The sequence below is a fragment of the Pteropus alecto genome, unplaced genomic scaffold (genome assembly GCF_000325575.1).
Source record: "Pteropus alecto unplaced genomic scaffold, ASM32557v1 scaffold76, whole genome shotgun sequence".
NCBI classification, from domain to species: Eukaryota; Metazoa; Chordata; class Mammalia; order Chiroptera; family Pteropodidae; genus Pteropus; species Pteropus alecto.
Window position 1 is genome coordinate 12,476,860 of NW_006443138.1, and position 10,551 is coordinate 12,487,410.

The following is a 10,551-nucleotide window of genomic DNA, read 5'->3' on the forward strand; positions in this document are numbered from 1 at the left end:
TTTACCATCTAAAACACACTGATCTAACATCGATAGTTAATCTGGTTCTTATTTTAAAGATAAAGCTCTTTCGATATAAACTGTTTCCTGACCCCCGAGACTAGAAGAATACCGGAAAGCTGCCAAACTATTTTCTGGCACTTGGAAAGGCACAGAATTTTCTATGCAATCTCACTCTGATTCAGAACACAAAGATAAAACCCTGGAATGTCTTGTAGGTACTCCTACACGGTGAAAAATTTTGTAAATGGACAGAGTTACCTATAATAAAGTCCAGGAAAAGCCTTCCAGAAGGCTTGGTCCAAAGTATTCACCAAACTTTAAAACAAATGAAATTGAATAGCAACTCTTAGGTGATGTCAGCTGGAAAAAAATGACCTAGAACTGCTTTTGATTTTGGCTTTCTTTGAAAAGCAAAGTACATTTTATAGAAAGGGAAGCTTTCTGATTGTGTCTAAGTAAAATTTCTGCATGAGTTCTTTCTGGTAGTAAATAATATGTATGCCTTGAACACTTACCTATGGTTGGTAGTTCTCCTGTAATTTAGCGGTAATAGATTTTTAAGACATGTATTGCTGAGATACCTACTTTCTCAAAATTGTTTATTTCTCTAAAATGTAGCTTTCTATTTATATCTTCTTTTCAATTGTACATAATACTGTTTTCTATTTAGTTGTAGATGTTCTGTTTTTCTTTTTTTTAAAGGACTTCTTATTGAAGTATAACGTATACTAAGTATATGTGTTATAAGTATAACATATATTTGCACAAATTATAGATGTATAGCTGGACAAGTGATCATAAAGTGAATACCTCCAAGTAAGCACTATTCAGATCAAGAATTAAAATATTACCAGGATCTAATTGTTGTACCCTCCTTTCTCTACAAAGAAAATAACTATCTGGACTTTTAACATCATGCATTTGTTTTGCCTGTTTTTCTTCTTTATATAAATGAAGTCTCATAGTATATACTTTTTTTGTATCTGGCATTTTTTATACAAAGTCTTTTTTTTTAGAAAATTCACTCATATTGCTGTGTATAGCAGTAGTTCACTCATTTCCATTGCTGTATAATATTCTGTGGTATAAATATAATACAAATTATCCTCAGTGAAATGATAGAAATAATATTCTATTATTTGATGGAAATATTAGTTATCTCTAGTTTAGGGTTATTATGAATAATGTTACTATGTATATTCTGCATGGCTTTGATATACATTTCTGTGTATATCAGAAATGTAGAATTGCTGGTTATAGGATCTGGGTAGTAGCTTTAGTAGATACTGCCAAATAGTTTTCTAAAGTGTCTCTACTAACTTATACTCTCACTAGAAATTACTTTGAGAGGAAAATTGGGCTCACCTCTGTATGCTTTCCTTCTCTCTTGGATATTTGTCCTTCAAACCCTCACTGTCTTGGGAGCTCTCATATGCCTTCAATCAAATCTTTAAATATATTTTGTTTATATATTTTCATTCCCCTCCACCCCAGCATAAGTTGTCCTATAGCAGTGTACTCCACTATCACTAAAAATGGAAATTTGTTATGATTGTTCTTTGAATCTCAGAAACAAAAGAAGCTAATTTTTATTTTATTCTCCTTAAAAAAGAAATGAATGAGTAACAATTAGGCAAATGAGAGAAACAGAAAGAAAAACAAGAGGGAATAGCATATATAAAAAAAGAGCATAATGTATGCAAGAAATAAATAGTAGTTTAGTGTTGTTGGACTATAACTTGTAAGATGGTAGTAGAAAAATTATAGAAGCCATGTTATAAAGGACCTAATACTATATTAAAGAGCTTGGGTTTTTATCTGAAAGCTATGGAGAACTATTAATCATTTTAGTGCAGGAAATTATAGGATCAGATTTTAATTTTCTAAAATGTATGTTGAAAGCAGTATTGGAATGTATTTGAGAGGCCAAGACTAGATTCTAGAATATTAGTCTTATGAGAAAGTACAAAAGAAAGAATCGCCTAAATTAGAGAAAGGAGAACTGATTCAAGATATGTTTGGATGGTTATATCTCTGGGAGAATGAAGAAGAGGAAAAGTAGAACGTGGCTGCCCGGTTTCTTGCTTGGGTGACCAGGCAGGTGATGGTGTCAATAACTGACACATGGAATACAGCAGGAGGAGGTGTCTGGGGAACGGGGAGGCAATGATGAATTCACTCTGGACAATGTTGCTTTTGAGATGCCTTTGGGAAATGCAGGCACATGCGTGAGTATGGAGCCTGAAGTAATTGCTAAGAGCTGGAGATGAATATGACTTGTGAGTTATCAGTCTGTAATAAGTGGTTGTAAAAACCATGAGATCAATTAGATAATTCAGATGAGACAACTCATGGAGAGTGAGAAGGAAAGTGAGCCAAAAACAAAGCATTGACATAAGAAGAACAAGCAGAGGAATAGGGAATAATAAAGAATATTAAGAAAGCATTACTAGAGATGTAGGAAGAGAACATGGTCAGAGAAAAGTAATCAAAGGGAGGAGGGAGAGATCAGCAGTGTTCAAGTTGAAGAGAAGATTTCTGAGATAATAAACATGTTCATTATATTTGGACATTAGAGCCTCATGGCTTCAGTTGAATAGAAAGGAAAGAAACCAGGTCATAGTAATCGGAGAAATGAATATACCTACTCTTGAGATGTTTCTATGAGAAGGAAAAGAGAGAAAAATCATAGGACTAAAAGGGACTGAAGGGTCAAAGGACTTTTTAAAAAATTATGAATGATGTTTGACTATACATGAACTTGAGGTATAGGGTTGTAGTGTGGAAGAAGGAACTGGGCTGATCTTGAAAGAGGAGAGGTCAGAAGAGGGTTAATAGATTGAGAAAATTTGAAGCCGTAGTTAGAGATTTTTAGGAGAGTAGCAATTCTGAATAATTGCAGGGTTCTTTGCTTTCTATGTAATGCTTTTCTGAGATATTTGAATTTTTATGGTAGCTTGCATTATTCTTACCATCAGAAAAAGCAATAAAGATTAAAATAAAGATGCAATGAGGCATTGGATTTTCTGTGAAGATTTAAGAGAATCAAAGTGAAAAAGTCCTCAAAATATGAAATTAGATACTGAATATTATTCTCCCTGTAGTATTGTTATTTGAATGAAAAATAATTACTTGAAAACCAGGAATGTGTACTTTTTGTGTGGGGCATCATTCTGATTTTTTTTTTTTTACTTAATATACATTCCTCTGTAGAGAAGACAGTTTTCTAAATATCTGTATCATATAATTCATTAGAAAACACTACCCCAGGAAGATTGCATTGAGGAAACTAATCATCTATTATTTTCTCCCTCTGAATAGTATTGTGATATAATTTGTACAATAATTTGCTTGCTTTAGTACTATATTTAATATTTCCAAAAATAACTGATTGATTCTGGCAAAAACTTGACAAGGGAAAGGATTTGGCAGAGAGAAATGCTATGCTTCATGAATTAGTGCCTTGTACCACTCAATCATTTTCCCATTTTTGTTAGATTGTCCCATTTGGTCTAGCTCAGAAGCTAGAAAATAAAAATAAACTACTCATTATAACCAAGTGATAGAAAAAGATGCTTAAGTTAAGTCACAGAATATTATAAATTCATCCAAAATTCTGAGGATTCCTTCCCTTTTCTTCTTCCTCTTTCCTGCACTGGATAGAATTGGAGCAGAATATCTACTGCATTGCTGAATAGTACACTAAGAAAACCATACCAAGTCAGAGATAGTCAAGTACAGTACAATCTGATTCAATCTTTGCGATCTGAGATGGATAGTGTGATTCCTTCGTGTTTTCTGTATCCAGGATAGCAAGGCTTCATTTTGCCTGCAGTTTTGATCGGTTAGGGCACTGTAATGATTGGACTTGGGGTAGAAAAAGTGTTATGGTAGCCATAATGTCTGCCATCGGTAGGTGGGGTAATGGTGACCTGGAAACTGAAAAGTAAAAAGAACAGAACCACTGTCCTTGAAGATGGCACACAGTAGGGATTCTGCTCGTTGGATCAGCACAAGTACCTACCTCCTGGGTGCTGCCTGAGAGGTTTGGTGGTCGGGTAGGAGCATAAGGGGTGCTTAGTAGATAGGAGAGAATATGGTAGAAAATTCCCTGGATCTGGGCTCAGCCTTGGTGCTGCTACTTTATGTGACCTTGAGAATCATTTTTCTTTCATCAGCAGTAAAAAATGAGGGTAATAATCATTTCCTTGTCTTTTATATCAAAAGTAGTTAAAAAGGATTAGTTTATGTATAGATGGGATATGACTTTGTAAACTCTCAAATACTAGCAGTTTAAAAAATTGGTTAGTAATGACATAGTTATGACATGTTCACAAATAGCTTTTATTGCATTTTGCATTAAATTTTAGCCATATGAGGGTAATACATCAAGTGCCAAGGGAGAAAGAGAGAGCGAGAGAGAGAGGAGAGAAAGGGAGGGAGAGGAGGAGGGAGGGAGAGAGAGAGAGGAGGAGAAACGAAGGGAGGGGAGGGGAGCAGTGGGGAAGACAAGGTAGGAGAGGAGAATTATTTCCTACTGTAAAGACTGAGGAAGTCTTCATGGGAAAGCAGTGTTTCAGCTGGGCCCTAAGAGTGAGATGGGAATTTGATAGTTGAAGATAAAAAGAATCTTCCAGGAGGAGAAAACTGAGTAAGCCAAGACCTAAAGTGAAGAAAATAAAATATATTAAAGGAGTAAATCTTGAATTTACATGGAGCTTTATGACTTATGTGTTTTCACTGATTGGGAGTAACAATTAAAGCTGTAGCATTGGGGTGTGCTATTGATGTCAGAGAGAGATAAGTTTGGAGATCTAGGTTAAGATTATATTTTGGAGGAATTTGAATGCTCTCTTAAGGAATTTGCATAGAAATGAATATTGCAGGTAGATAAAAAATGGAATCAATGGAATTCCAGTTCTTGGTTGCCACAGTGAAACATATAGTATGTATTTTGTATGTTAATAGGTTGTATGTTTCATAGATTTTATTTATTTCTCTTTTCTAGGATACTTTCTTACAACTTTATACTTTGCAAGGCTTTAATGATGCCTTTTGTCTTTACCCCTTTTCCTCTGACCCTTAATACCTTACCTGGTTAATTGTATTTCTGACCTGGGCACATAGCTTCATTCCACAGTCCATACAGTAAAGGGGGGCCAGAATCATCTTACTGCTCTGATGGTACCACTCCCTTGTTCAGAATCCCACAGTGATTCTCCGTTGCTTTCTGGATAAGGTTTAGACTTCTTAGCCTGGCCTTGAACTTACTTGGCTGTAACTCACCTTTCCAGTCCTGTCTCCTCTTATTCTCTGACATATGCCCTCTGTTTCAAACATTTTCTCACTTTTCTCCAAACACAGTTTGAGCATTCATGCCATTTTGACTTCCCCCCACACTCCCCTCCCATACATCTAAGTGGTACCTATCATTCAAGAGTGAACTCAAATGCCAGTTCCTGTACAAAGTTTTCCTTGGCCCTCACATCTGGAAGTGATCAGACCTGCCTTTAACTCATAATAGCTAACACTAATAAAGCTTGCTAAGTGCTAGGCACTCTCTTGAAATATTTATATAAATTAAATCATTTAATTCTTCCATGTTGAGGCAGATATAATTACTGTTCCTATTTTAAAGATGAGAAAACGGAGGCGTATCCTCATCTTGCTTGAGGTTACATGGGAAATAACTGGCATAGCTGTGATTGAATCAAGGCACTGTGGCATTAGTATTTGTGCTGTTAACTGCTATATTATGTTGCCTCTATGCAGTCTCATAATATTTAGCTCTTTCTTTATGGCACTTATTGTTCCTAATTTGACTGCTTGTACCTTTACCTTACTTGTCCTTTCTTCCTTTCTCTGGGCCTTTAACCCTGGTGAGCCTACCTATTGTAATTGGAAGTGCATCTAGTAAGAGAATTCTGCATATCCTGTTTCTAACAATGGTCAAAGTCCTTCTGAACTTTTTGTCCTACTCTAGCCTTGCTCCTTAATTCTTGTTCTTTTACTGAATTTACTCTACCTTTGTGTTCATTTCATGCTTTGGCATTTGTACTTGCTTCTTGTACCTGATGACAAATTTAATTTGTTATATTTTTTTCTTGTACACATTTTTGCATCTGTTTTGGTCCTCTTTGAGTTGTTACTATATCTGGGTTTCAGCCCTCAGATCCACAGGCCTACATGGCTGGCACTCTTCCCCCAGCTTTTCTTGGGAGAAAGAGTGAGAAACTAATTATAAATTCCTAAAGACAGAGATTGTGTCAGCCTTGTATCCCACAGAACTTATACATAGGAACTCAATAATCTTTTACTGAACAAAAGGATGAACAAATGAAAGGAGCTACCATCGGCATAGTTGTCCTTGACTGCCAGTTGTGCCTTCTCTGATACTTTACTCTTAACCTTTTTCTCAAACTGTCCTTTATATTGAATTCAGATTCAGCCTCAGCTCTCCAAATCTCATGGATCCTGCTGTGACACAGCTGAGTTAAAACAGCAGGTGCTTATGGAATGCCACTGTAGACAGGGCACAGAGGGGATATAATTTAAGGTGCAGATACTGACTTTAAAGTAATTTCATTATTATTATCTTCTTAAGACTCAAACATATAAGATGTTGTTATATTAAAAATGCTAAGTTAACAGTTGCAGACAAACATGGTTGTTACAAGGAGGTACATGACTAAGCAACAAGAAATAGGAGAGGCAATAAGTTTTGAGAAGAGGGTGGGGTCACTTCAGGCACAGATCGCCAACAAAGGATTTCAAAAGAATATATAATTTTTGAAAATTTGTTTTGAATTGTGGTAAAAAAACAATAGAAAAACTGCTATCTTAATCCTTTTTAGGTATGCAGTCAGCAATGTTAAGTATATTCACAGTGTCGTGCAACAGATCTCTAGGACTATTTTGTGTTGCAAAACAGAAACTCTACCTAATAAAACAATAGCTCCCCATTTCTCCCTCCTCCAAGCCCCTGGTAAACACCATCATACTTTCTGTTTCTATGAATTTGACTACTTTAGATCCCTCTTATAAGTGGGATAGTACAGCATGTCTTTTTTAAGAAGAGTGTAGACTTTGAGCTATGTTTTTAGGTAGAGATGAATGGGTCTGCAAAGGTAAGTGGATTACTTTAGCGAAAGGATATATTTTCTCAGCATATACCAAGATAGGCAGAAGCCCAGGCATCATGCTCATTTATTTTCTCAGGGCTATTTTCTCTTAAGTTATGGGTATTTTGGCTGCTGTTCACTGTATATGTCTATATCTGACTTTACCTACAGTTTTCCACTCAGGGAGGATCTTTACTCATCAGTTATATAAGACTCTTAAAGACCTGACATTTCTCACCAGGACCTTCATGATCCCTTTTAATAGTCCAGTGTCATTATTTTCTCCCCTTTCCCCCTTTAGCAGCACAGGAGAGCTTGCAGGTTTTGGAACAAGCAGGTTCTCTCTTACATCTAGATTTACGTACATCCTGCTCTTTCTGCCTGGAAAACTCCTCACTGCCTCTTTTCGATGGCCCCTCTCACCCTAATTTGTTCTTTAGAACTCTGCCTGGGTGTTTTCTCCTGGAAGTTGTTCTAAATACTTCATGACAAGTGGTTGTCCCTGCCCTCTGTCCAATAACCTCATGCTTCTTCCAATAGTAGCTTTTGTCACTGTGCATAAAAATAGCTCTATTGCCAGTCTGTCTTCCAAATATAGTGAGTGGTTTTAAGGGCAGGAACTATCTCTTACTAATTATTTTAAGTCTAGCACATAATACAGTGCCTAGCTCAGAGGAATCCCTCAGTAGATAGTTGCTGAGTGAATGAATGAATAAATGAATGAATTATGAACATCAAATTTTTCTTAGGGGTGGCTGAGTGAAGCTTTATTTCTATTGTGTTCCGTAAACCTTGTTCCTACCCTCTTGATATCTCAGTTGGGAGGAGCCATGCTCTCTTGTCCTAACTCAACAGAATGGGTAGATTACTGTGTCTTCTTCCACCTGGGAAGCCATAAGTATAGCATTTGTCTCTCAATAGTATTAATCATCCAGAAAAGCAGGATTTCCTAGAAAATAAGGTTTGGAAGCTGGCTGTAATCCTAGAGGTATATAAAGCGAGTGTCTGTGTTGACCCTGAAGTCAGACTGATAAGGGTTAAGAAAATATGTCCTACAAGAATTCAGCAGTATGGGAAAGAGATTAGAGGTAATATGCCAAGTACAATGTCATTATCTGGCAGGTCCTAGTCAAATGGTAGTTGCAGCTGTAGAGTTCTGTCATAATCCTTTGATAGCCACATTAGGGAGCCCCAGTATCCAGTACTGATCACAAAACAAAGAAGCTGTCTTGAGTCAATTTAATGACAATTATAATAGCAGCAACTTCAGATGGGGATTGTCTGCACTGCTGGATTTCCCATCCTTAGAAGGAAGGAGGTAAACATACAGGGCTCTAAAGTTCCTATAAGCACATGTTTGCTTGGAAAAAAAAGCATGTGAATCCATGCACACATCCTCCTGCCCCGAGAATTTCTCTATTTAATTGGTTTTTCCTTAATTTAACATTGTTTGAGAGTACATGGGATATGAAAGACTGATTGCTAAGTCAGATAATATTTTCCTTCAACAAAATAGCACTGGGATATGTGCTGTTGTTACTTCCAACTTCTCCCTCTTGATATTGAAATTTACCCAGAAGGTCATCGGCTGACAGAAGGGCTAACTGCTTTGAAAGCATTACAGGTGTTTTCCATGGCTGCCAATTTCCCTAATGTCTTGGGTGTTACAAACTGATGTTCCTCTGCCAGCACATTTAGTTTACAAGATGATCCTTGCATAAAACACTGCCAGTTACATTTTTGAGAACATATGCAAAATTAAACCACTGACCCAGTAGTCAAATAAAACTTCCCATAAATTACTGAGCTTGTTCTTTTCTTAGAGCAAATAAGCCCTTTGTCCCTTAATTATCCGAATAAATAGTCTTGCAGCAAATATGAGTTTTATAGATCCAGAAGGGGATGGAAGCAACAGAACTGTGACCTCCTATTGAGATCAAAGGCACCCCCTCTGTTAATTGAACACAAGTTAGGGCTGTCATGCCTAACAGGTTCTCCTAACAGGCCTGACATCCATGGCAGCACCTTGGGACATTACTTGGTAAATCAGAACCTCAGATAAATTGGACATAAGGTCTCACAATAACTTGGACTTCACCCAGGCAGGCCTCAGGTAGAACCTGCTCCATATGGTGATTTCTGTTAAGCAGATAAAATGCCTTATTTGGCACCAACAGGAGTCTCTGTACTTCTTTTTGGGAGCACAAATAAAGAGCACACATGCCAGTCACCCCTCTACTGCTTATGATAATGTGGTGAAGAGAAAATGGGAATATAAAATGCATAGAATATATTTAATAGACTATCCCGTCCACCAACCAGATATTTCACAGAACTTCTAACTTCTGACATAATCTTAGGATTTTACCATTCCAGTCATTTTGGGAGCCTTTCTGTGTTTGTTATTATCATCATCATTATCATCATCATCATCATTATCAGTCATCTGATGAGCTACCTGTGAGGCACTATGTTGGGAGCCTTGGAGGGTCCCCAGAAACAAGTAGTAATAGTCTTTGCTGAGGGTGACATGCCCACATTGTGATGGGCAGAGCTGACTGGGGCGTCCTTCAGAGAGGCAGTGAGGAAAGGAGCTCGTTGGCCCCTTGAACTCAGATAATTTGAGATTTTGTAACGTATCTCCAGGAATCCTATTTATATAGGACAAGCAAATTTCTTTGGAGAACTGAGTAGAGAAGAAAGGGCCTTGGCCCTGGTGAGTCAGAGTCCCAAGTCCTTGATTATTTCTGAGACTGGTGAATGAAAAACAAAGTGAAAAAATATTTATAGTGTAAGGCAATATATCATGTGTATGTAGGTGTGCCCACGTGTGGCACCTGGTAGGAAGTTACATTCTGGCATTTGCCATCTGGCATCTGAAAGTCTATGCCAGGTGGTTAAGGAATGGCCTATTGCAAACTGTGCTTTGATTGAGTCACTATCAAGATGTCCCAGGCCCTTCTTTTCCTGTCTTGGATTTTCCTGAACATTTTCTATAGTTCTCTCTGGAAGCTAGAGACATTCAGTTGCCTTTTACTGCAGAGAACTCATATGCTCAGGTACAGTGGAAGAGCTTTTTCCAGCTTTTCTCCCCTAGACCTAATTCTAGCAACTTCCTCATTTGTTTTCATTCTTTCTATCTCAGCACTAATAATACTGTTGCACTTAAGAGTTTAAACTCCTCTCTACCAGATTAGAAGCTTACTGAGGACAGGAGCTACATCATCTTTTTCACTTGTGTATACCCAGTGCCGAGTACAATGCCTGGCACAGGGGAGCCCCCCATTCAATATTCGGAATGAGAATTTAGAAAGCTGTCCCATATTATGTGAAAGGATGTGCCTAAGCTCCACCCACCCTGTTTCTACATTATTTCTACATTATGACATGCAATTAAATATCAGCATAAACTGAGGGGACAAGGAAT